The 25370-nt window shown below is 37.8% G+C and overlaps 1 long non-coding RNA gene across 3 annotated transcripts in view; it reads right to left on the bottom strand.

Moving 5' to 3' along the window:
* The window catches only part of LOC307186600, a 429363-nt gene that overhangs the window by 215579 nt on the left and 188414 nt on the right, over positions 1-25370 (bottom strand). For 2 of the 3 annotated variants that reach the window (XR_013828419.1, XR_013828420.1), the window contains 2 exons: positions 3577-3683; positions 2099-2251 (listed from right to left, as the gene is read on the bottom strand). This is a non-coding gene — a long non-coding RNA (uncharacterized lncRNA). The remainder of the gene's footprint in view (positions 1-2098; positions 2252-3576; positions 3684-25370) is intronic. The other variant, XR_013828421.1, reaches the window with a different exon arrangement.

Below are 25370 nucleotides of genomic sequence, written 5' to 3'. Positions count from 1 at the left end.
TTGAGACAGAAGCATTTCCTACTTTGAGACAGAAGCATTTCCTACTTTGCCCATTGGTTACAGGATCCCTTGAAACACCATGCATCACTACTAGGCTCAGTAGTAGCTATAGGAAATGTCACAGAATTTTCTAATTTGGGGTGACCTAAATGCTCAATTATTAATATGCAGTAGCTGTTTGCTACATGGGACAGTACTTGGCCTGTTGCCCCAGGTCTCAGTGTTTAGATTCAGTACCATCAATGTAACTTGCAAATACAAAGTACTTCCAACTGTCACATGCTCCCTCCTCCACACCCACTTTCTAGCTTGAGGTCCCTGATATTGACATCAATTCACACAGACTGTGCAAAAATGGTTACTTTTTATTCCCTCTTAAAAGAATGTTGAAGTGACACATATATATCAACTTATATATATCATAACACATATATATGAGGAAGTGGATACATGCTCAAGGTCATGAAGAGTATTTATGGCCACAGATGCTGCCCATAAGAGCTGAATGTAAATCGTCAACAAAACATACTGAAGAGACTCCAGCCCTCCATAGATATACATTATGATTATTATTTATATTTATACTGTATATTTTATATATATTATTTAATATGGTAAAAAATACCCATGAAGTCTGATGGACACAACCTTAACCAAAGGATCAAGGTTATGATCACAGGATTTAAGCCACACTAATGTCATGTGGCCCCTGATATAGTGCAACGAGAAGGACACCTCACCTTAGGTGTTTTTTGCAAAAATCCATAATCCCAGTGTAATCATAAGAAAACATCAGACAAACCTAAAATGAGGGACCCTTTACAAAATGCCAAACCAGAACTCTTTAAAATTTGTCTCAAGGTCATGAATGGCAAGGAAAGACTAAGTAACTGTCACAGACTGGAGAAGGCTTAGGAGACCACGGTTAATGCAGTATGTTAGGCTGGGTTGGATACTGACAGCAAAAGGACATATGTGGGAAAACTGGTAAAATCCAGATGAAGTCTGTAGTTTAGTTAATAACACTGTATTAGTGTTAATTATTCCTTTGTTTTGACAAAATGCACTGTGATTGGGTAAGATGTTAACACTAAGTAATGCTGGATGAGGAACACACTGAAACTTTCTTCTATCTTTGTAACCTTTCTGAAAATCTAAAATATTCCCCCCCAAAAAAAGTTACTTAAAAAAATATCATTAACATATTACTAAATGTTACTAAATGCCAGCCACAGAGACCAAGAAATAATATGTATGTTAATCTCCTCAAATTCACACAAGAAAATGTTGCAAATCTGGCACCTAAGACTTAAGATTCTTCTCGCCTTCCTTATAGACAGCTGGATGTAATTAACGATAACCACCTGTACTCCAGCAACCTATCTTTAAATTCTAATAACTTAGCTAAAATTAAGCATATTCCAAACAGAATAAAATAAAAAATGAAAAATTCCCAAATTTCTTAAAACCCCAACTGACTGCCTGGTTTCTTAATCTTTCAACGTATTTTATAAAATGAAAGGGCTACTTTTAATTTTTCTTTAAATTTTCTCTTTTTGCTCACCTAATAAAACCAATCTTTCCTTTTCCTTTTAGTTTTCTTATATAAATTTTAATGGAGCATCAAATTTGACAAGGCACATTTCACTTCTAAGAACTATTTATCTAGCTTACAAATTGAATGTTTAATATGTTTTGTCTCACAGTATGACGCCACTTTTGTCAAAAGGGTGTGTGTTTGAGTCTAGAGATAGTAGTCTGGAGAGACACACGTCAACAGCGGTATGACAGACAGCAAGCTGACCTCCAAAGATCCACACTCTCCTTCTCTAGGGTTAAGTTGCTGCCGGAAAGTGATGATCTAATTTCCAAGCCCCCTTTCTTCTAAGTGAAGCTATGTTACTAGTTTGGGGTCATATAATGTGAATGTGTGTCATTTCTAGGCCAAAGAGTTTAATCATGTGCTTCCTCCATGCTCTCTTTGCTTTGCATGATAATCTTGAAGGCATACTCTACAGCAAAGTAATTATTTGAAAGCAAAGTTACAAAACAGTAAGAAAACTGACACATTATTAATTTTATATTAAATATCACTCACCCTATTTCTGTGTAAGGATAGGCTATCCACTTCAATATAAGTCTTGCACACGATGTTCTACACATATATTTTTGTATATTTATTGAAAACAATCCGTGTATAAATGGACCCACACAATTCAAACCCATGTTGTTCAAGGGACAACTGTAGGTCCTGCATGGAGAAAAAAAGAACAAATTACTTAATCTTTCAATCCCAATAATCTTCCTCTTACGTCTTGTGACTTTGAAAAAGTTACCTCTTCCTACCAGATAAAAAATGTTTTCCTCTTTAGGATAAAGTTATCTGGAAATGCTAATAAGTATTCTGCTATGTTTTAGATCCAGTATCACAAATACAGTATCCCAGGGCAGATGTACACGTCATTTTAAAAATATTACCTAGATGCATGACAACCAAAAGTCAAAAGGATGTAAAGATTCCAGCAGATGTGAGAACTTAGAAAAATTAAAAGTCGTAGAAACAATGAGCGCCTTTAACCTGGGGATATTCATTATTTTGTTTATATGTCCACAGCATACTCTAAAAACAATCATATATTAAAACGAAAGCAAAATCGACAAATAAAACTATGCCTTTGACCCCACAAATATTTCATTATTTTATGCCTTTTATCTCAGTCATAACGACATAACAGCCGTGGCACAGACGTGCAATTCTCCCCTATTACCTACATGCTTCTTCACAATTCTGGTCCTGCTAGAGATAGGTATGCTATATTACTAGCTTTGACCAAAAATTGTGAGAAGTAATGGGTGTCACTGCCAGGCCCAGGCAGTGAAAAATCCCAGAGGGATACTACACAGATTTTTATCCCCTGCCTCAGTGAATGGAAAACTAGTGTTGAGATGACAGAGTCAAGATGGAACCTCGAATCACTGCTTAAAGTGAGCTGCCTTGGAGACCTGGCAGGCACACTGAAGGCTTTTATATAATAACACACTGAGATTTCTGAGTTGGTTTGTTACTGAGGCATAGCCCAGCCTGCCTAACACAGCACCTCCCAACTTTCTCCCTCCTTTGAATTCCATAGCATTTCAATCCATTTACTACAAAGGTACTTACCTCTAAGTAAGCTTTGGGCACTGTTATTTAAGCAAAGTCTTTGCTTAGTCTAACTCAAAGACTTTCAGTGAGACAAGTATATTCTTGAGACCTCTCATTCATTGCCTTACAGAAAGCATGGTATAAAAGAATGAATCTTAAAAAAATAACTGCACATCACAGACTAGTATTTAAATTCATGAACATAAAAGAGACACTGACAATGTTCATCTATAGGAAACAAAACAGAAATGAGAGAACTAACTAATTGTATCTTTTTTTTCTCTGTCAGCCATAGTGAAGAGGCCTAAATGTCATTTGCTCATTTACTGCGATACATATCAGAAGTACCAGAAATCAGCTTCTTCGCATTAAAAAAAAAGTGGTAAGATAAAAATATCTTAGATTTACATATTAAAAACAACAGCACTCACTGCCAAGAAGGACTGTGGATAAGGCAGAATCTTCTCAATTATAATCAGTAGAACAGGGGAAGATGTTAGTGTAATTTCACCCGGCATCTAAATCCACTGGGGTAAGTCTATAAATACAAACATGTAAGTTAATTACTAAATGACTCACTTAGCTAAACAAGTCAGTATGTTCGGAATCTAAGTTACCCAGCTCTGCACTGCCTCAGTGAAGCTGAAGTGGCTGTAATGGAAGCACGCTCAGGTTTCCCAGGACAACCAAAACCAGTGCTTGCCCATCATTTGATGGATTCCTAACAAAATATAAACCCGATTTAAAATCAGGGTCCAGGGCTTCCCTGGTGGCGCACTGGTTGGGAGTCCGCCTGCCGATGCAGGGGACGTGGGTTTGTGCCCCGGTCTGGGAGGATCCCACGTGCCGCGGAGCGGCTGGGCCCGTGAGCCATGGCCGCTGAGCCTGCGCGTCCGGAGCCTGTGCTCTGCAACGGGAGAGGCCACAGCAGTGAGAGGCCCGCATACCGCAAAAAAAAAAAAAATCAGGGCCCAGCAAAAATCTATGACACATATATTCAGATGTACATAAGACTACACTTTCCAGGTCAGCACCTTTTCACAACATATATTCCTAAAGATCTAACTACATGCCTGCTTTAGCACACAGAAGGGTTGCGCTTAACTACGTGCATTAGAGCAGTGATTTTTCAGGGACTTCCCGGGTGGTGCAGTGGTTAAGACTCCATGCTTCCAATGTAGGGGACCCAGGTTCGATCCTCAGTCAGGGAACTAGATCCCACATGCATGCCACAACTAAGAGTTCGCATGCCACAACTAAAGACCCAACACGACCAAATAAATAAATAAATAAGAACAGTGATTTTCAGGATGGAGCAGGGAGTGAGACAGTAGAAGGTGAGAGAAGGCGTATTAGAATCACCAAGGGAGGATTTTTCAAACCAGGTCACATGCCCGCCCCAGTCACCCTGGGCACCTGACAAGCCCTTAGAGTCTCAGGCCCTGTGGGGTTTGGGGAACAGGCATACAGGCTGTAGGGGCCTCAAGGGTCCTGCTCTATCCTCACACCTTCCCCCATCTGGAACTCCCGAAATGAAGACAGATACGTTTCTTTTTCTGTAAGATTTTTTAAAGGTGGACTCCTGAGAGAATAAATTCAAACAAAATACCCAGCAGAACAGTCTCAATGTTCTGGTGGAGACTGAACCAAATCTTTCCTGAGCACCTCCTTCACACTTTTCGTCATCTCGGAGAAAAACAGCATGTTCCAACTTTCTCACTTATGCTCACGTTTTAGGAAACAGAATGTCTCACAATACTGAACAGAACTGGAGGGATTATACTAAAATCTCTCAATGATGGCTTCATAGAGTTTTAATGCAAATGTAAAATTTAATAGCATGGTCCAAATATAATGCTCTGTATCCTCCCAAAATTTCTTTTCTTCACAAAATTTTATTCTTTCACTGAAACAAATTAATACATACCTATGGTGTGCTGTGTAATATCAAAATTTGTCAGAAATATTTAACTAATTCTATTTGATTGAATTGTGTAATTTGACTCTTGGGCTTCAAATCCTACTGATTCAACTTCAAAAATACCTTAAATTATACTTCTCCCCATCTCTACTACTGCAGAAATAAATCCAACTCATCAGCTCTCTCAGGAGAGCATCATTTTCAGACTACTTACCCATCAGACTATATCGTAAGATTTATTGCCCTCTAACCCAAATCTCATAGTGCTGGGGTAGGTTAAAACCTATTGTTGCTTCTGCATGACCTTAAAGACAAAGTCTAAGCTTCTTAACTTTGCAAAAAACCTTTCACAAGCTTTAAACTCAATTCATGCAGCTCCCCACTGTGTAGTATTTTGGGTCTTATTATACTCATTAGATATTTTAAATTATTCCTGAATACATCATAACTTTTCTTTGACTTCACGTATGACATCTACTATGCTTAGAATGCCCTCTCCCAACTTCTTTACTAAAAAAATAAAAATAACTTTTCCTACTGGTCCTTCAAGAACCGACTCAAATTATACTCTCTCCTCAAAGTGTTTTGGTTGTCAGATGAGTGTAGTAAGTTACTCTAAAACAGGGCACTGTCAAAACAAGAAACATTTATTATATCATAGTTTCTGTGGTCAGGAATTTGGACGGAGCTTAGCTGGTGGTTCCAACACAGGGCATCTCACGCAGTCAGGACACTGACTGGGGCTGCAGGGATCTGAAGCCTGACTGGGCTGGAGGATCCCCTTCCATGATGGCTCCTGCATATGGCTACTGGCAAAACCCCTTGTTGGCTGCTGGCAGGATGCCTCAGCTCCTCACAATGTGCACCTCTTTATAGGGCGGCTTCAGTGTTGTGATTACATGGCAGCTGGCCTAGATGAGAAACTTGCCGGGGGGGGGGGGGGGGGGGGGGGGCGAGGACAGGGAGAGAGCGTGCGCGCAAGGAGAAAACTAGTGTCTTTTATCTATTTGGCCTTGTTCTATTCATTGGAAGTGAATCACTAAGTCCTGATAATGCTCAAGAAATGTCTCCACCTTTGCAGGGAGGATTGTCAAAGAATTTTGACATACTTTAAAACAATCACAAAAGGTTTCCAAAATTTCTCCAGAAAGCCAGCTATTCCTTCCTCCGTATTCCCCTAGTATTTTTTCTACCTGTACTGCAAAACTGACCATATGGTATACAGAATTCACCTGAAAAGACACTGTGGGGCTTTAATACATAAACAGTAAACTTCTACTTTGATATTTCCATATGTTTAAATCCCGAGACTCCTAAAATTAGATTACTAAAAAAATAATATAGGGATAACTGGCTAGTCATTTGGGAGGAGAAAGCTGTAACTCTATATTAATCTTTATATAAAAATAAATTCCAAGTTAAAGAGTTAAAGAATTTCAATTTTTAAATAAAACTACACATGTACCAGGGAAAAATATGAACAAATATTTTTATCATCTTGGAGTAGAAAAGGCCTTCTTGAGAATAACATAAGAGCCCAAACTCATAAGAAACTGATAAAAATGACTAGTTAAATAGTAAAACAGCTGTATAGAAGAACAAAAGATCTAAACAAAAAGAAAATATGCAGAAGACAAACAGGGAAATATTAGTAACATACATATGATAAACAAAAAACGAATTTTCTTAATATACACAGAGTTCTTATAATAAGGAAAAGTGGACAGATGAGCAAAGGGACTTCCATTTCAAGAAAGCAGAGCACAGGCTACAATCTCCACATCCTATAACAAATCCTAAAATTTATAAAATAATTTTTAAGTGAAATTATACCAGAGATCACACATATACAAGTGATACACACACACATTTCTCTCTCACATAAAAGCGCACGGGCAGAGTACAGGGACAGTAGGGCAGTTCTACCAAAGTCTTCATTAAATCAGGTTCCCTGCAGCTCTCACTGTGTGGCTGTAACTCTTGTGTCTCAGATGTCAGATCTCCAGCCTCTACATCTCCATTCAAGGAAGTATCCAAAAAGAAGCCACTGACTGAAGAAAGTTTCTAAAAACCACCATATGCAGTTGTGCTTACATCTCTTTGACTAGAACTTTGTCATAAGACCACATCTAAGCCAAAGAGGTTTGGGGATATAGTCTTCATTGTTTATGTTCACATACCCAGCTAAAAATCAGGGATTCTATCTTTCCAAGAGAAGAGGAAGAATACATATTTGGAAATATGAGCGGCCTCTGAATTCACTAAAAGTCAAAGATATGACAGAAACAGATTTAAGAAAAACCTCAGTATAAAACATTTCTGAAAGTTAGAATTGAAAGACATGAAGACTGAGATCATTAGAACCATTCTATAGAAAATGTCCATGACTTATATATACTACCAGATGTAAAATAGATAGCTAGTGGGAAGCAGCCACACAGTACAGGGAGATCAGCTCAGAGCTTTGTGACCACCTAGAGGGGTGGGATAGGGAGGGTGGGAGGCAGATGCAAGAGGGAGGGGATACGGGGATATACGTATGCATATAGCTGATTCACTTTGTTATAAAGCAGAAATTAACACACCATTGTAAAGCAATTATACTCCAATAAAGATGTTAAAAAAAAAAAAAAAGAAAACGTCCATGAGCTCCTGGTACTAAGCCTTGGAGCTGCCCCAGTTCTTTACCTTTCCACAATTTAATCACTTACTCTTTAGATTGTAAGATGTACCCCAATATCAAACCAATGGATGATGATACTTTTCTCTCCCTTAAATTAGCCAGAATCAGTTCCTGCTGTTCACAACAAAAATAATCTCAAGCAATATATTTCAAGATATTTATTGCAAAATCTTCAGTCAAATGCACGTGCATGTACACACACACACACACACACACACACACACACACACAAAACGGACGTGTCTCTTGCGAAATAAAGGCTGGATTGTGTAGCTTATTAGCAACTATCTATCTCAACAATAAAGGGCAGATTTCTCTCCATCTCATTCCATCTTTCTGAATATCTCCTCAGGGGTTCAATAGAGATTCCAAAATATTTAAGGCTAATTCATTTTGAATTTCATGTTTTAAATGCAGATCCAATTATATTATTTCCCTACTTAAAACTCTGGGATTAATCTCTATCATTTTTCAGGAAAAAGTCCCAACTCCTTATGATGACATAGAAATCTCTCTATAACCTGGCCACACACTATTCTCCATCCTCTTCTGTGTTCTTCTGTGCAATCTCTTAGTTAACACAATTATTTATTGACAACCTACTGTGTGCTGGCCACTGTTCTAGATGCTAGATATACAGTCAGGAATGATATTTAAAATATCTAGGGAGATTGGTTCAAGATGGCGGAGTAGAAGGACGTGCTCTCACTCCCTCTTGCAAGAGCACCGGAATCATAACTAACTGCTGAAAAATCATCGACAGGAAGACACTGAAACTCACCAAAAAAGATACCCCGCATCCAAAGACAAAGGAGAAGCCACAATGAGACGGCAGGAGGGGCGCAATCACAATAAAATCAAATTCCGTAACTTCTGGGTGGGTGACTTGCAAACAGGAGAACACTTATACCACAGAAGTCCACCCACTGGAGTGAAGGTTCTGAGCCCCATGTCAGGCTTCCCAACCTGGGGGTCCGGCAATAGGAGGACGAATTCCTAGAGAATCAGACTTTGAAGGCTAGTGGGATTTGACTGCAGGACTTCAACAGGACTGAGGGAAACAGAGACTCCACTCTTGGAGGGCACCCACAAAGTACTGTGTGCATCAGGACCCAGGGGAGGGAGCAGTGACCCCACAGGAGACTGAACCAGACCTACCTGTTAGTGTTGGAGGGTCTCCTGCAGAGGCAAGGGGTGGCTGTGGCTCACTGTGGGGACGAGGACACTGGCAGCAGAAGTTCTGGGATGTACTCCTTGGCGTGAGCCCTCCCAGAGTCCGCCATTAGCCCCATAAAAGAGCTGGGTAGGCTCCAGTGTTGGGTGGCCTCAGGCCAAACAACTAACAGGGAGGGAACTCAGCCCCACCCATCAGCAGACAAGAGGATTAAAGTTTTACTGAGCTCTGCCCACCAGAGCAACACCCAGCTCTACCCACCACCAGTCCCTCCCATCAGGAAGCTTGAATAAGCCTCTTAGATAGACTCATCCACCAGACGGCAGACAGCAGAAGCAAGAAGAACTACAATCCTGCAGCCTGTGGAACAAAAACCACATTCACAGAAAGATAGACAAGATGAAAAGGCAGAGGGCTATGTACCAGATGAAGGAACAAGATAAAATCCCAGAAAAACAACTAAATGAAGTGGAGATAGGCAACCTTCCAGAAAAAGAATTCAGAATAATGAGAGTGAAGATGATCCAGGACCTCAGATAAAGAATGGAGGCTAAGATCAAGAAGATGCAAGAAATGTTTAACAAAGATCTAGGAGAATTAAAGAACAAACACCTAGAAGAATTAAAAAACAAACAAACAGAGATGAACAATACAACAACTGAAATGAAAAATACACTAGAAGGAATCAATAACAGAATAACTGAGGCAGAAGAACGGATAAGTGACCTGGAAGACAGAATGGTGAAATTCACTGCCATGGGACAGATTAGAAAGAAAAGAAATGAAGACAGCTTAAGAGACCTCTAGGACAACAGTAAATGCACCAACATTCGCATTACAGGGGTCCCAGAAGGACAAGACAGACAGAAAGGACCCAAGAAAATATATGAAGAGATCAGTCGAAAACTTCCCTAACATGGGAAAGGAAATAGCCACTCAAGTCCAGGAAGTGCAGGGAGTCCCATACAGGATAAACCCAAGGAGAAACACGTCGAGACACATAGTAATCAAATTGACAAAAATTAAAGACAAAGAAAAATTATTGAAAGCAACAAGGGAAAAACGACAAATAACATACAAGGAAACTCCCATAAGGTTAACAGCTGATTTCTCAGCAGAAACTCTACAAGCCAGAAGGGAGTGGCATGACATATTGAAAGTGATGAAAGGGAAGAAACTACAACCAAGATTACTCTACCTGGCAAGGATCTCACCACCACCAAACCAGCTTCACAAAAAATGCTAAAGGAACTTCTCTAAGTGGGAAACACAAAAAAAGAAAAGGACCTACAAAAACAAACCCATAACAACTAAGAAAATGGTAATAGGAACATAAATATCGATAATTACCTTAAGCGTGAATGGATTAAATGCTCCAACCAAAAGATGCAGGCTCACTGAATGGATACAAAAACAAGACCCATGTATATGCCATCTACAAGAGACCCTCTTCAGACCTAGGGACACATACAGCCTGAAAGTGAGGGGATGGAAAAAGATATTCCATGCAAATGGAAATCAAAAGAAAGCTGGAGTAGCAATTCTCATATCAGACAAAATAGACTTTAAAATAAAGACTATTACAAAAGATAAAGAAGGACACTACATAATGATCAAGGGATCAATCCAAGATGAAGATATAACAATTATAAATATATATGCACCCAACATAGAAGCACCTCAAAACATAGGGCAACTGCTAACAGCAATAAAAGAGGAAATCGACAGTAACACAATAATAGTGGAGGACTTTAACACCTCACTTACACCAGTGTACAGATCAACCAAACAGAAAATTAATAAGGAAACACAAGCATTAAATGACACAACAGACCAGATGGATTTAATTGATATTTATAGGACATTCCATCCAAAAACAGCAGATTACACTTTCTTCTCAAGTGTGCACGGAACATTCTCCGGGATAGATCACATCTTGGGTCACAAACCAAGCCTCGGTAAATTTAAGAAAATTGAAATCATATCAAGCATCTTTTCTGACAACAACACTATGAGATTAGAAATAAAATACAGGGGGAGAAAATGTAAAAAACACAAACACATGGAGGCTAAACAATATGTTACTAAATAACCAAGAGATCAAAGAAATCAAAGAGGAAATCAAAAAATACCTAAAGACAAATGACAATGAAAACACGATGATCCAAAACCTATGGGATGCAGCACAAGCAGTTCTAAAAGGGAAGTTTATAGCTATACAAGCCTACCTCAAGAAACAAGAAAAATCTCAAATAAACAATCTAAACTTACACCTAAAGGAACTAGAGAAAGAAAAACAAACAAATCCCAAAGTTAGCAGAAGGAAAGAAATCATAAAGATCAGAGCAGAAATAAATGAAATAGAAACAAAGAAAACAATGGCAAAGATCAATAAAACTAAAAGCTGGTTCTTTGAGAAGATAAACAAAATTGATAAACCATTAGCCAGATTCATCAAGAAAAAGAGGGAGAGGACTCAAATCAATGAAATTAGAAATGAAAAAAGAGAAGTTACAACAGACACTGCAGAAATACAAAGCATCCTAAGAGACTGCTACAAGCAATTCTATGCCAATAAAATGGACAACCTGGAAGAAATGGACAAATTCTTAGAAAGGTATAACCTTCCAAGACTGAGCCAGGAAGAAACAGAAAATATGAACAGACCAATCACAAGCACTGAAATTGAAACTGTGATTGAAAATCTTCCAACAAACAAAAGTCCAGGACCCGATGGCTTTGGTGAATTCTATCAAACACTGAGAGAAGAGCTAACACCCAGCCTTCTCAAACTCTTCCAAAAAATTGCAGAGGAAGGAACATGCCCAAACTCATTCTATGAGGCCACCATCACTCTGATACCAAAATCAGACAAAGATACTACAAAAAAAGAAAATTACAGACCAATATCACTGATGAATATAGATGCAAAAATCCTCAACAAAATACTAGCAAACAGAATCCAACAATACATTAAAAAGATCATACACCATGATCAAGTGGGATTTATCCCAAGGATGCAAGGATTCTTCAATATACACAAATCAATCAATGTGACATACCATATTAATAAACTGAAGAATAAAATCCATATGATCATCTCAGTAGATGCAGAAAAAGCTTTCAACAAAATTCAACACCAATTTATGATAAAAACTCTCCAGAAAGTGGGCATAGAGGGAACCTACCTCAACATAATAAAAGCCATATATGACAAACCCACAGCAAACATCATTCTCAATGGTGAAAAACTGAAAGCATTTCCTCTAAGATCAGGAACAAGACAAGGTTGTCCACTCTCACCACTATTATTCAACATAGTTTTGAAAGTCCTAGCCATGGCAATCAGAGAAGAAAAAGAAATAAAAGGTATACAAATTGGAAAAAAAGAAGTAAAACTGTCACTGTTTGCAGATGACATGACACTATACATAGACAATCCTAAAGATGCCACCGGAAAACTACTAGAGTTAATCAATGAATTTGGTAAAGTTGCAGGATACAAAATCAATGCACAGAAATCTCTTGCATTCCTATACACTAAAGATGAAAAATCTGAAAGAGAAATTAAGGAAACACTTTTGCAACATTTACCATTGCAATAAAATGAATAAAATACCTAGGAATAAACCTACCTAGGGAGACAAAATACCTGTATGCAGAAAACTACAAGACACTGATGAAAGAAATTAAAGATGATACCAACAGATGGAGAGATATACCATGTTCTTGGATTGAAGAATCAATATTGTGAAAATGACTATACTACCCAAAGCAATGTACAGATTCAATGCAATCCCTATCAAATTACCAATGGCACTTTTTACAGAACTAGAAAAAAAAAATGTTAAAATCTCTATGGAGACACACAAGACCCCTAATAGCCAAAGCCGTCTTGAAGGAAAAAAACAGAGCTGGAGGAATCAGACTCCCTGACTTCAGACTATACTACAAAGGTACAGTAATCAAGACAGTGTTACTGGCACAAAAACAGAAATACAGATCAATGGAACAGGATAGAAAGCCCAGAGATAAACCCATGCACCAATGGCCAACTAATCTATGACAAAGGAGGCAAGGATATACAGTGGAGAAAAGACAGCCTCTTCAATAAGTGGTGCTGGGAAAACTGGACAGCTACATGTAAAAGAATGAAATTAGAACACTCCCTAACAACACACACAAAAATAAACTCAAAATGGATTAGAGACCTAAATGTAAGACTGGACACTATAAAAGTCTTAGAGGAAAACATAGGCAGAACACTCTTTGACATAAATCACAGCAAGATCTTTTTGATCCACCTCCTAGAGTAATGGGAATAAAAACAAAATAAACAAATGGGACCTAATGAAACTTAAAATCTTTTTGCAAAGCAAGGGAAACTACAAACAAGACCAAACAACAACCCTCAGAATGGGAGAAAATATTCGCAAACGAATCAATGGACAACAGATTAATCTCCAAAATATATAAACAGTCCATGCAGCTCAATATTAAAAAAACAAACAAACCAATCAAAAAATCAGCAGAAGACCTAAATAGACATTTCTCCAAAGAAGACATACAGATGGCCACGAAGCACATGAAAAGCTGCTCCACATCACTAATTATTAGAGAAATGCAAATCAAAACTACAATGAGGTATCACTTTACACCAATTAGAATGGGCATCATAAGAAAATCTACAAACAACAAATGCTGGAGAGGGTGTGGAGAAAAGGGAACCCTCTTGCCCTGCTGGTGGGAATGTAAATTGATACAGCCACTATGGAGAACAGTATGGAGGTTCCTTAAAAAACTAAAAATAGAATTACCATAAGACCCAGCAATTCTACTACTGGGCATACACCCAGAGAAAACCATAATTCAAAAAGACACATGCACCCCAATGTTCACTGCAGCACTATTTACAATAGCCAGGTCATGGAAGCAACCTAAATGCCCATCGACAGACGAATGGATAAAGAAGTTGTGGTACATATATACAATGGAATATTAGCCGTAAAAAGGAACAAAATTGGGTCATTTGTAGAGACGTGGATGGACCTAGAGACTGTCATACAGAGTGAATTAAGTCAGAAAGAGAAAAACAAATATCGTATATTAACGCCTATATGTGGAATCTAGAAAAATGGTACAGATGAACCGGTTTGCAGGGCAGAAACAGAGATGCAGATGTAGAGACCAAAAGTATGGACACCAAGCGCGGAAAGTGGCAGGGGTGGTGGTGGTGGCGCTATGATGAATTGGGAGATTGGGACTGACATGTATACACTGATGTGTATAAAATGGATAACTAATAAGAACCTGCTATATAAAAAAATTAAATTAAATAATAAAATAAAATATCTAGCAACTAGTATAACATTACATAGACCAATTATAATGGATACTCAACCAGCAGACACCAGCTACAAACAACTGATAAAGCTTTCCCAGTGTGTATTATCTGAATACCAACCTGAAAATAGCAATAAATACAACAGAGCCCCTCCCTGCAAAGAGTTACATTTTTTTAAATAGGAAGAGAGACAACAGATAAAACATTAAACTAATTATTAAGAAAATTTCAACTACAAGAGTATAAAGAAGATAAGAGAAAATGTCATCTGAGGAGGTGACATTTGAGTTGAGATGTGAATTAATAAGATGTAATAAGTTGAAATGTGCCCCCCCAAATATGTCGATATCCTAATCCCCAGAACTTGTAAATGTTGACTGTGTTTAGAAAGGGGAGCATTATAGATGTGATTAAGTGAGCAGCTTGAGATAAGGGGGTTATCCTGGACTATCCAGATGGGTACTAAATCCAATGACATGTCTTTATAAGAGAAAGGCAGATGGAGATTTGAGACAGAAAGAAGACAAAGACACAGAGGAGTAAGCGATGTGAAGACAGAGGCAGAGATTGGAGTGATGCAGCCACAAGTCAAGGACTGCTAATAGTCACCAGAAGTTGGAAGAGGCAGAGAATGGATTCTCCCTGTCCTAGTCAGCCCAGGCTGCCATAACAAAATATCACAGATATGGTGGCTTAAACAACTGACATTTATTTCTCAGAGTTCTGAAGCCTGGGAAATCCAAGATCAAGGTGTTGGTTGATTCAGTTCCCCAATGAGGGCCTGCTTCTTGGATTGCAGACGGCCACATTTTCTGTTGTTTTAATTCACAGTTCACAGTCATTTGTTATAGCAACCCTGGGAATTTCATACAGAAAGCAATATGGAGAATCTGACAGAAGTATATTCTAATCAGAATGAACAGCAAGGGAAAACTTCCAAGATCATCTATAGAGAATGTACCACATATCAAAGGTCATGAAGGAAGATTTTGGGGAAATACACCACGTTCATAAAGATGCCATTTTTCTCCAAGGTAATCTATAAATCCAATGCTATTCCAGTCAGTATCTCAAAAGATTTCTCATGTAAATTTACAAACTGATTTTAAAATGTATATGGAAGATCACAGCCAAAACAATTCTGAAAAATAAAAGAACAACAGGTATAATATTTACTTAACATATATTGTCTTATAAAGTTAGAGTAATTAAGAGAATGTGATATTGCTATAAGGATAAACAGATCAAAAGAGCTTAATTTCAGGCTTCCCTGGTGGCACAGTGGTTGAGAGTCCGCCTGCCAATGCAGAGGAAACGGGTTCGTGCCCCAGACAGGGAGGATCCCACGTGCCGCGGAGCGGCTGGGCCTGTGAGCCATGGCCGCTGAGCCTGCACGTCCGGAGGCTGTGCTCCGCAACAGGAGAGGCCACAGCAGTGAGAGGCCGGCGTACCACAAAAAAAAAAAAAAAAAGAGCTTAATTTCAAAACCTAAAAATAGACCTCTATTTATGAATACATATAAACAATAACAAAATATATGTATACATATATATTATATACACACACATATATATACATATATTTGAAAAGTCAACAAAGGTGGCATTTTAGATCAGAAGAACAAAGAAAATTTATTTAAATAATGCAAGTGTGCATTATTATACTATTATAAATACATATATATTATATATAAATAAATATTATATTATATATAATTTATATTATATTTATATTATATATTATGTTATAGTATATATTATATATAATTTATATTATATATAAAAGGAAATTTATATTATATATAAAAGGAAATTCCAGGCAGATTTAAAAACTAAATATAAAAAAAATCCAACTTCACAAATTTTAAAAAATATTGAGAAATACCTTTATGACCTCAGAGTTAAAATTTTCTTAACTAAGACCCCCAAATCCAGAACTGTAAAGAAAAGTATTTCATAAATTCAATTACTTAAAATATTTAAAGACAATATTATAATAGTGAAATGAAAAGGCTCAGAGTTTACTTCACTTGGAATTTATATAACTGACAAAGACTGAGTGTCCAGAATATATAAAGAACATCTACAAAACCAGTAAGAAAAAGACAAACAATTTTACGATTTGCTTTTCCACATTCAACATTCCACAGGCATACAACGGAGGTCTGCAGATGCTGCATGATACACAAACACCCTTGAGGCCTTAGTCGGGAGAATGGTCCCTCCTAGGGGAGGAGGTGGAATGGGGATCAGAGGGACCCACAGGACAATAATCATGTGTGCACTGTTTTCCTTCTTGACCTTTCTATTTCTATTTACATGGGTTTTCATGTTGTTACATGTTTCTATACCTGAATTACTCCATAATAAATAAAAACCCAACACAGTTAAAAACAGTAATAAACTGATCAAGCATAGGGGAAAAGAAAAGGACCTCATAGAACTGATTCATTACCTTCCCTGTAACCATGAACAGAGGTAAAATACTCATTATTAGGTTTTTGCAATTCTTCTTCCTGGATCACATATTAAAGAGTTAAAGTCTCCTATTCTGTATTTATATTAGAAAACTATATTTACCAATTTCACATTATTATGCTTAAACAATAATTCTTACAGTAGTCATAAATTCTTCTGCTACTGCCTATAGCTCTTTTGAGTCAAAAAAAAAAATGAAAGGATTTAAAGATAACAGGTAACTCAGCAGAGGAAAAAGCACAGAAGTCTTGGATGCAAAAGGCCTAGATATGACGTTCAGCCATGCCTATTACTCACTGACGGGGCCTGCAATTTACACAACATCTGCGAACCTCCCTCCTCCATTCCTGATTTGTCAAACGGGAACACTAATTCTTCTTAGATGGAGCTGTACATATAGATGGTGCCTGGCAAAAAGAGGATTCAAAATTTTTTTTAAGCCAGACATGGCCTCTTGGGGTAGGAGATTTGTTTTTCTCTTTGGATTCCTTGGTTAATCAATATAATCCTTCTTTCATTGCTTTGTAAATAGTGGCCCAGGGAAGGTTCACAGCAGGAGTCATCCTTCCCAGGTACAAGCAGGAAGGGGTGCTCTACCTAAACAGAATTTTTAAATGATAATGAAGGTCTTCCCTGGTGGCGCAGTGGTTGAGAGTCCGCCTGCCGATGCAGGGGTCACGGGTTCATGCCCTGGTCCGGCAAGATCCCATATGCCACGGAGCGTCTGGGCCCGTGAGACATGGCCGCTGGGCCTGCACGTCCAGAGCCTGTGCTCCGCAACGAGAGAGGCCACAACAGTGAGAGGCCCGCATACCGCAAAAAATAAAATAAAATAAAATAAAATAAAATGATAAGGAAGCCCACTAAAAGCCTCCCTGCTGTTGACTGCTACCCTGTGCTGGTGATTTAAGTAATGTCAATACTAAAATACTCCTCTTCTATTATGGTAGACCACACCCACTGTCCTCCCCCTTGGTAGGCCGCTGCTCTTTTATGCCTTCCTCTCTTTGTAGTACACAGCAGTTTAGATTCTGACAGCGGTCTGCCTGCTCCGTCTCTAACTCTGAAGCAGCTGAATGTGGCTGAAGAAAAACACACAACCAAGCTAACAATTCCAGTTTTGCATTCGCGACCTCAAATCCCAAATGGGCACTAAACACTGGTGCGTATTTTACTACACTTTCTTGGAATATTTCTTTTCTCACTATCCAACATCACCACATCACACCTTTTTCTTCCTTCTCAAATCTACAACACTCCACCCCTGCCATTCCGCTCATTATCAGCTGATGACTGACTCTTACTTCAATGAGCAAGTAGAAGGACTGGGATGAGAATTCCCTAAGCTTCCCACCATCAAACATGCTACTTCTACCTGTGAAATCTACCTTCCTGCCTCCTCTTCCAATAGGTTAGGTGTTCCTGCTTCTATATGCTTCTCCACTGGTGCTTTGGATCACGTCCCCTGTCACCATTCCAAGGCTTCGGGCACAGGAAAACCTCCTCTCTCTCAAGTGATAATTTTAAATAATGAAAGATTCAACCAATCATGGACTGAAAATATTCAGGGGAAAACAAAAAAAATCCCAGAAAGTTCCAAAAAGCAAACCTTGAATTTGCCAGGGTCAGCAACTATTTACATAACGTTTACATTGTATTAGGCATTATAAGTAATCTAGAGATGATTTAAAGTATATAGTAGGGTGTGCACAGGTTATATGCAAATACTGCACCATTTTATATAGAGACCTTGAGCATCTTCGAATTTTGGTATGGGGGTGGGGGGAGATACGTGGAACCAGTCGCCCCCCTACCGTGCAGATATGAGGGACCACTGTAATATCAAGGGTCCTCAGAGATACAGTGAATGTGGGTCCTATTTTATCAGTTGAGTCTTATCAACACACTTTGTCAGGTTTCATGCAGCACAAAAGAAAAGGAAAACAGGAAGCAAGACCCCCCAAAAAGATGAAGAAGTTTGACTACAGTGACCATCCTCCCAACAAAGACTGCTGTGATTTTATCAGGTTTTCTTTAAAATCCAAACGCTTCTGGCTTACCCATTCTAATACAAAGTTACTGGAAAGAAGGAAGAACACTAAAGAATTTTGAAAAGTCAGAATTCTTGACTCATTGATCCTAAAAACAAATTTATGAAACAAATATAAGCAACATATTATGACTTTTTAAAATTTAAAAAGCCTATTAACTTATATAATCATACTTTACAAATATAAACTAATATAGCATATCAAATACATAAGAAGGCAGAAATTAATACATATGCCAAATACCATCTGAGGTAAAGATTAGTTTATCATTGACAGAACAGGGACCCAGACTAAACCAAAGTTATAAATAACAGAATCAGGATGATGCAAACCTTGTGTTTTATCCCCAACCCTACAGCACCTCCCTTGTGAGTGTAGGGGAGCAAAACCTGCCACCTCAAAATGTCTCTTTGGCATGCGGATTATTTTGAACTGAAAACAATCAAGGCCCAAAAGACTCAGGAAGAAACTTTGACCTTCCCCATAACTGCCTAAAAAACATTTAGATAGAGGGCCTATTCCAGGAAGGGAGCTATCCCCCGTATCCCTGTATATAGTAGGAACTAGTACAGTAGGAACTATAGTAGGAACTAGGTGTGTAGACAGGGAGGAACCTACCAAATTCCTCTCTGTGTCCCATGTCTCTTCCTGGCCCAGCAAACATTTATACACCAAACATTTGTTTTTCCATCTCCATGTGCATTGCCTTCCTCCCCTTTAAGTCCCAAACCACGACCCCCAACATCCTCTTTTGTCTTTAGCTGAAGATGGTATTTAAGGGTGAGGGTTTCAGCCATTTGAGGAGTCATTCAGTTTTTTGGGGTCTCTCCCATTGTACATATGTTATTAAAATTTTGTTTGATTTTCTCCTGTTAATGTGTCTCATGTCACTTTACTTCTTAGACCAGCCAGAAGAACCTAGAAGGGTAGAGAAAAATTTCTTCCTGCCCGACATGAATATATCTCATTATTCTTTCTCTGATTTCATAAAAACCTTAATAACTATCGTAACTTCTATGTATGCCTAAATTGTTGATACAGCAAATATCACTTTATCTAAAATATTTTAAAACACTGTACAAATTTAAACATAAACATTCTCAATGATTTCAATTGGTTAAATTAAACTTTATTTGGGAATTCCCTGGCAGTCCAGTGATTAGGACTCTGCGCTTCCACTGCAGGGGGCAATGGTTCGATCCCTGGTCGGGGAACTAAGATCCCACAAGCTGTGTGGTGTGGCAAAAAAAATTTTTTTTAATAAAAATATTAAACTTTAATTTAAGATTTTGATGGTCTTAAAGATATAAGATAATAATGTACAAGAGTGAAAAAAAAAATTGAACACTCAGCCAGAAATTCTATTTAGTCATACACTGGGATGATTCAGCTACATAAAGTTAGTTAAATCAAACATATGACCAAAACCTAATGAATATTTTTATAAAATAACTATATATAAGATGTTAGTATATTTGAGCCATGTTTGGTCCTATTCAGGGGAATGGAATGTTTTTCTGGACAAAATAGGAACTTTAATCCCACAGAAACTCTGGGAGACTGATGGTCTCCTCTCCCTGGCTATAGAGCAGGTCTCAGAAAGTCATGGATATTTTTCTGTTTTAAAGTCAGACATGGTATTTCAACAGCTTTTTACTATACCTTAGAACCAGATACAACTGCCTTCAGAGACATTTTTTCCTTCATCCTGAGTCTTCTCTTAATTTGTCCTCAAACGACCAGCCAGGAAAATGAGAAAAGTTTAATGTGCCAAGAGTCACAAAAACACCGTTCTGATAAGCACTGGGAGCAAGGGCATGTCTACCAACAGCTCTGATCTATTTCAGGAGCTCTCTACAAGAGGGTCCTAAGCTGAAGTTGTTTCTTTTGTTGTTTGTTTTTGTTTTTGCGGTAAGCGGGCCTCTCATCCCTGTGGCCTCTCCCGCTGCGGAACACAGGCTCCGGACGCGCAGGCTCAGCGGCCATGGCTCACGGGCCCAACCGCTCCGCAGCAGGTGGGATCTTCCCGGACCGGGTCACGAACCCATGTCCCCCGCATTGGCAGGCAGACTCTCAACCACTGCGCCACCAGGGAAGCCCCTAAGGTAAATTTTTCAGCCAATAAATTTGGTTTAAATATGAAGTGGATAACAGGATAACATCAGTCCAACCTTCAGGACTTTTCCACTTCCAATAATTACCTACAACAAAACCGCAGGGTACTTACACTTATCACCAGTAACAACCTTTCTGCAGAAACAACTCTTTCCTAAATACTTAAATAAAGAATAATAAAGGACAACCGTCAGAAATGTAAAGACTCACAAAAATTTTGATCATTGTTCTTTGCCTACCACCCACAGAAAAACCCTTAAGCCTGAACTGTGGTTACAAGTTAAGTATACCATTAATTTTGAGCAGAAGAAACTATTAACATATCATCAGCTATCAATCACCCCAAGACTAAGTCTCTCCTGGCTGGAGTTGTCTTGTTTTGTTTTTGACTTATTTTTTTAAGTTAATGCTTAGGACCACATATTATTTTTCACAAAGAGAAAAGTACAAAAACTGTACTGACCTATGTGATTTATCATGGTTAACAAACCAATTTTAAAAAAGAAAAAAACTTTCAACAAAACATATTGCTGATTTTGGTATTAGGATAATGGTGGCCTCATAGAATGAGTTCAGAAGTGTTCCTTCCTCTGCAATTTTCTGGAATAGTTTCAGAAGGATAGGTGTTAACTCTTCTCTAAATGTTTGGTAGAATTCACCTGTAAAGCCATCTGGTCCTGTACTTTTGTTTGTTGGGAGTTTTTAAATTACTGATTCAATTTCGGTAGTTAATTGGTCTGTGTGCATTTTCCATTTTTTCCTGGTTCAGTCCTGGGAGACAGTACCTTTCCAAGACTTTGTCCATTTCTTGTAGGTTGTCCATTTTATTGGTGCATAGTTGCTCACAGTAGTCTCTTATTATGCTTTATATCCTGTAACTTCTCCTTTTTCATTTCTGATTTTATTGATTTGGGCCCTCTCTCTTTTTTTCTTGATGAGTCTGGCTAAAGATTTATCAATTTTTTTTATCTTTTCAAAGAACCAGCTTTTAGTTTCATGGATCTTTTCAACTGTTGTTTTAGATACCACTGTTTGCAGACAACATGATACTATACACAGAAAATCCTAAGGAAGCTACCAGAAAACTACTAGAGTTCATCAATGAATTCAGTAAAGTTGCAGGATACAAAATTAATACACAGAAATCTGTCACATTTCCATACACTAACAACGAAACAGCAGAAAGAGAAATTATGGAAACAATCCCATTTACCAATGCATCAAAAAGAATAAAATACCTAGGAATAAATCTACCTAAGGAGACAAAAGACCTGTATTCCAACAAACTATAAGATGCTGATGAAAGAAATTGAAGACCACACAAACAGATGGAAAGATATACTGTGTTCTTGGATTGGAAGAATCAATATTGTTAAAATGACCATTCTACACAAGGCAATCTACAGATTCAATGCAATCCCTATCAAATTACCAATGGCATTTTTCACAGAACTAAAACAAAATTTTTTTAAATTTCTACAGAAACACAAAAGACCCCAAATAGCCAAAGCAAACTTGAGAAAGAAAAACAGAGCTGGAGGAATCAGGCTCCCTGACTTCAGACTATACTACAAAGCTACAGTAATCAAGGCAGTATGGTACTGGCACAAAAACAGACATATAGGTCAATGGAACAGGATAGAAAGCCCAGAAATAAACCCACGCACTTACGGTCAATTAATCTATAACAAAGGAGGCAAGAACATACAATGGAGAAAAGATAGTCTCTTCAATAAGTGGTGCTGGGAAAACTAGACAGCTACATGTAAAAGAATGAAATTAGAACATTCTCTAACACATATACAAAAATAAACTCAAAATAGATTAAAGACCTAAATGTAAGATGAGATTACCATAAAATTCCTCAAGGAAAACATAGACAGAACACTTTGACATATATTGCAGCAATGTTTTTTGGATCTATCTCGAGTAATGGAAATAAAAACAAAAATAAACAAATGGGGCCTAATTAAACTTAAAAGCTTTTGCACAGCAAAGGAAACCACAAACAAAATGAAAAGACAACCTACAGAATGGGAGAAAATATTTGCAAACAATTCAACGGACAAGGGATTAATTTCCCAAATATACAAACTGCTCATACAGCTCAATATCCAAAAAACAAACAACCCAATCAAAAAATGGGCAGAAGATCTAAATAGACATTTCTCCAAAGAAGACAGACTGATGGCCAACAGGCACATGAAAAAAAATGTTCAACATTGCTAATTACTAGAGAAATGCATATCAAAACTACAGTGAAGTATGACCTAACACAGGTCAGAACAGCCAGCATCAAAATGTCTACAAATAATAAATGCTAGAGAGGGACTTCCCTAGCAGTCCAGTGGTTAAGACCCCACACTTCCACTGCAGGGGGCATGGGTTTTATGCCTGGTCAGGGAACTAAGATCCTTCATGCCACACAGTGCAGCCAAAAAAAAGAAAAAAAAGGAAGAAAAAAAAAAAAAGCTAGAGACGGTGTGGAGAAAAAGGAACCTTCTACACTGTTGGTGGGAATGTAAATTGGTACAGCCACTACAGAGAACAGTACGGAGGTTCCTTAAAAAACTAAAAATAGAGCTACCATATGATCCAGCAATCCCACTCCTGGGCATATATGTGGAGAAAAGTATAACTCAAAAAGATACATGCACCCCAATGTTCTTAGCAGCACTATTTACAATAGCCAAAACATGGAAGCAACCTAAATGTCCATCAACAGATAAATGGATAAAGATGTGGTATTTACATATATATATACACACACACACACACACACACACACACACACACACACACATATACACAATGGAATATTACTCAGCCATAAAAAAAGAATGAAATATTACCATCTGCAGCAACATGGATGGACCTAGAGATTATCATACTAAGTAAGCCAGACAATGAAAGACAAGTATCATATAATATCACTTATGTATGGAATCTAAAAAAATCATATAAATGAACTTATTTATAAAAGAGAAACAGACTCACAGACACAGAAAACAAACTTGTGGTTACCAAAAGGGAAAGGGGTGGGGGGAGGGATAAATTAGGAGTTGGGGGTTAACATATAAACACTACTATATGCAAAATAGATAACCAACAAGGACCTACTGTATAGCACAGGAAACTATATTCAATATCTTATAATAACCTATAAAGGAAACTAATCTGAAAAAGAATATATATACACACACACAGGTATAACTGAATCACTGTGCTGTACACCTGAAACTAACACAACATTGTAAATCAACTATACCTCAATACAAAAACAGAAAGAAACAAAACAAATATTGATGAAAAAAATCAGGTAAGGTTTTAAAAGCTGCCCTGGGTAAAAAGGGTAATTAGTCTCGGTAACTCCAATTATGTTAATTCTTTTAGTAATTGTCAGATTATGGACACATGATTATTCCACTTAATTTGCCAAGTGATCTTCCCAGTGTGCATCTACAACGTTTGAGTTTTCTATAATTTCTTCCTTTATAAAACAGAGATGATATTGTTCCTTCCTTATTCTCTGTTTTTATTTGGGGGAGTAGGAAAAGCGCTGAACCAGGATTTAGGAAAGTCATTCTAGTACTGGAGTGTCACTTACTAATATGTGACATCATACTAACCTCAGTATCCTCATCTTTAAAACATAATGTTATTTTGCTTTTCTACTTCATATAGTTAAAAATAATATATGATCCAGCAATCCCACTCCTGAGCATATATCTGGAGAAAACTATAACTCAAAAAGATACATGCACCCCAATGTTTATATATTTATAGTTACAAATAACCATGAAATGAGATAATGCACATGAAAATAATCTCGAATTGTAATACCCTGTATAAAACTAAGATGCTATTAGCAGGACTTTACAGTGAAAGCCAAAGACACTATTTGGGCCTACGAATAGTCACAGCTCCATCATTTATAGATCTTAGATATGACCCTCAGTTTTTAAGGACTCCAAGTATTCATGTTTCCCTAACTCCATTAGCATATATCAGTCAAAAATCACTGACATTATGTTCCAGAAGCCTAATTCTTATTCCATGAAAGCCTGACAGACCTGAAAAGGATAAAAATCTGGCCTACGTTAATGCCTACACTCAATTATATAATAGTGCACATACCAAAGATTTCCAAAATGTATTTCAGAACAGCAACACTGGTTCTCAAGTAGCAAAATTAACACAGGCCTTGTCTATTTCCTCTTCTCTAATTGTTAACTGGCCACACTCTCGGACAGTCTTTTACCAATGACCTTCCTATTGACATCGACTTTATGGCATTCTGCATCTTTTGCAAATTTTGCTATTAGGCTTTGCATGACATGTGCATTGTATGTTAGTGATTGTTAATTACCAAGACTACTATGAAGTAGGAAGAGGGTTTTGAGTGTAAAATGCATTGGTTTTCAACTCATTAGTGGATGTTTTCCTATTTTGGTGGCCTT

Source organism: Stenella coeruleoalba (genome assembly GCF_951394435.1).
Source record: "Stenella coeruleoalba genome assembly, chromosome: 1".
Classification (NCBI taxonomy): Eukaryota; Metazoa; Chordata; class Mammalia; order Artiodactyla; family Delphinidae; genus Stenella; species Stenella coeruleoalba.
Note: the sequence above shows the minus strand (reverse complement) of the source record. Positions and strands in the feature narration are given on the sequence as shown.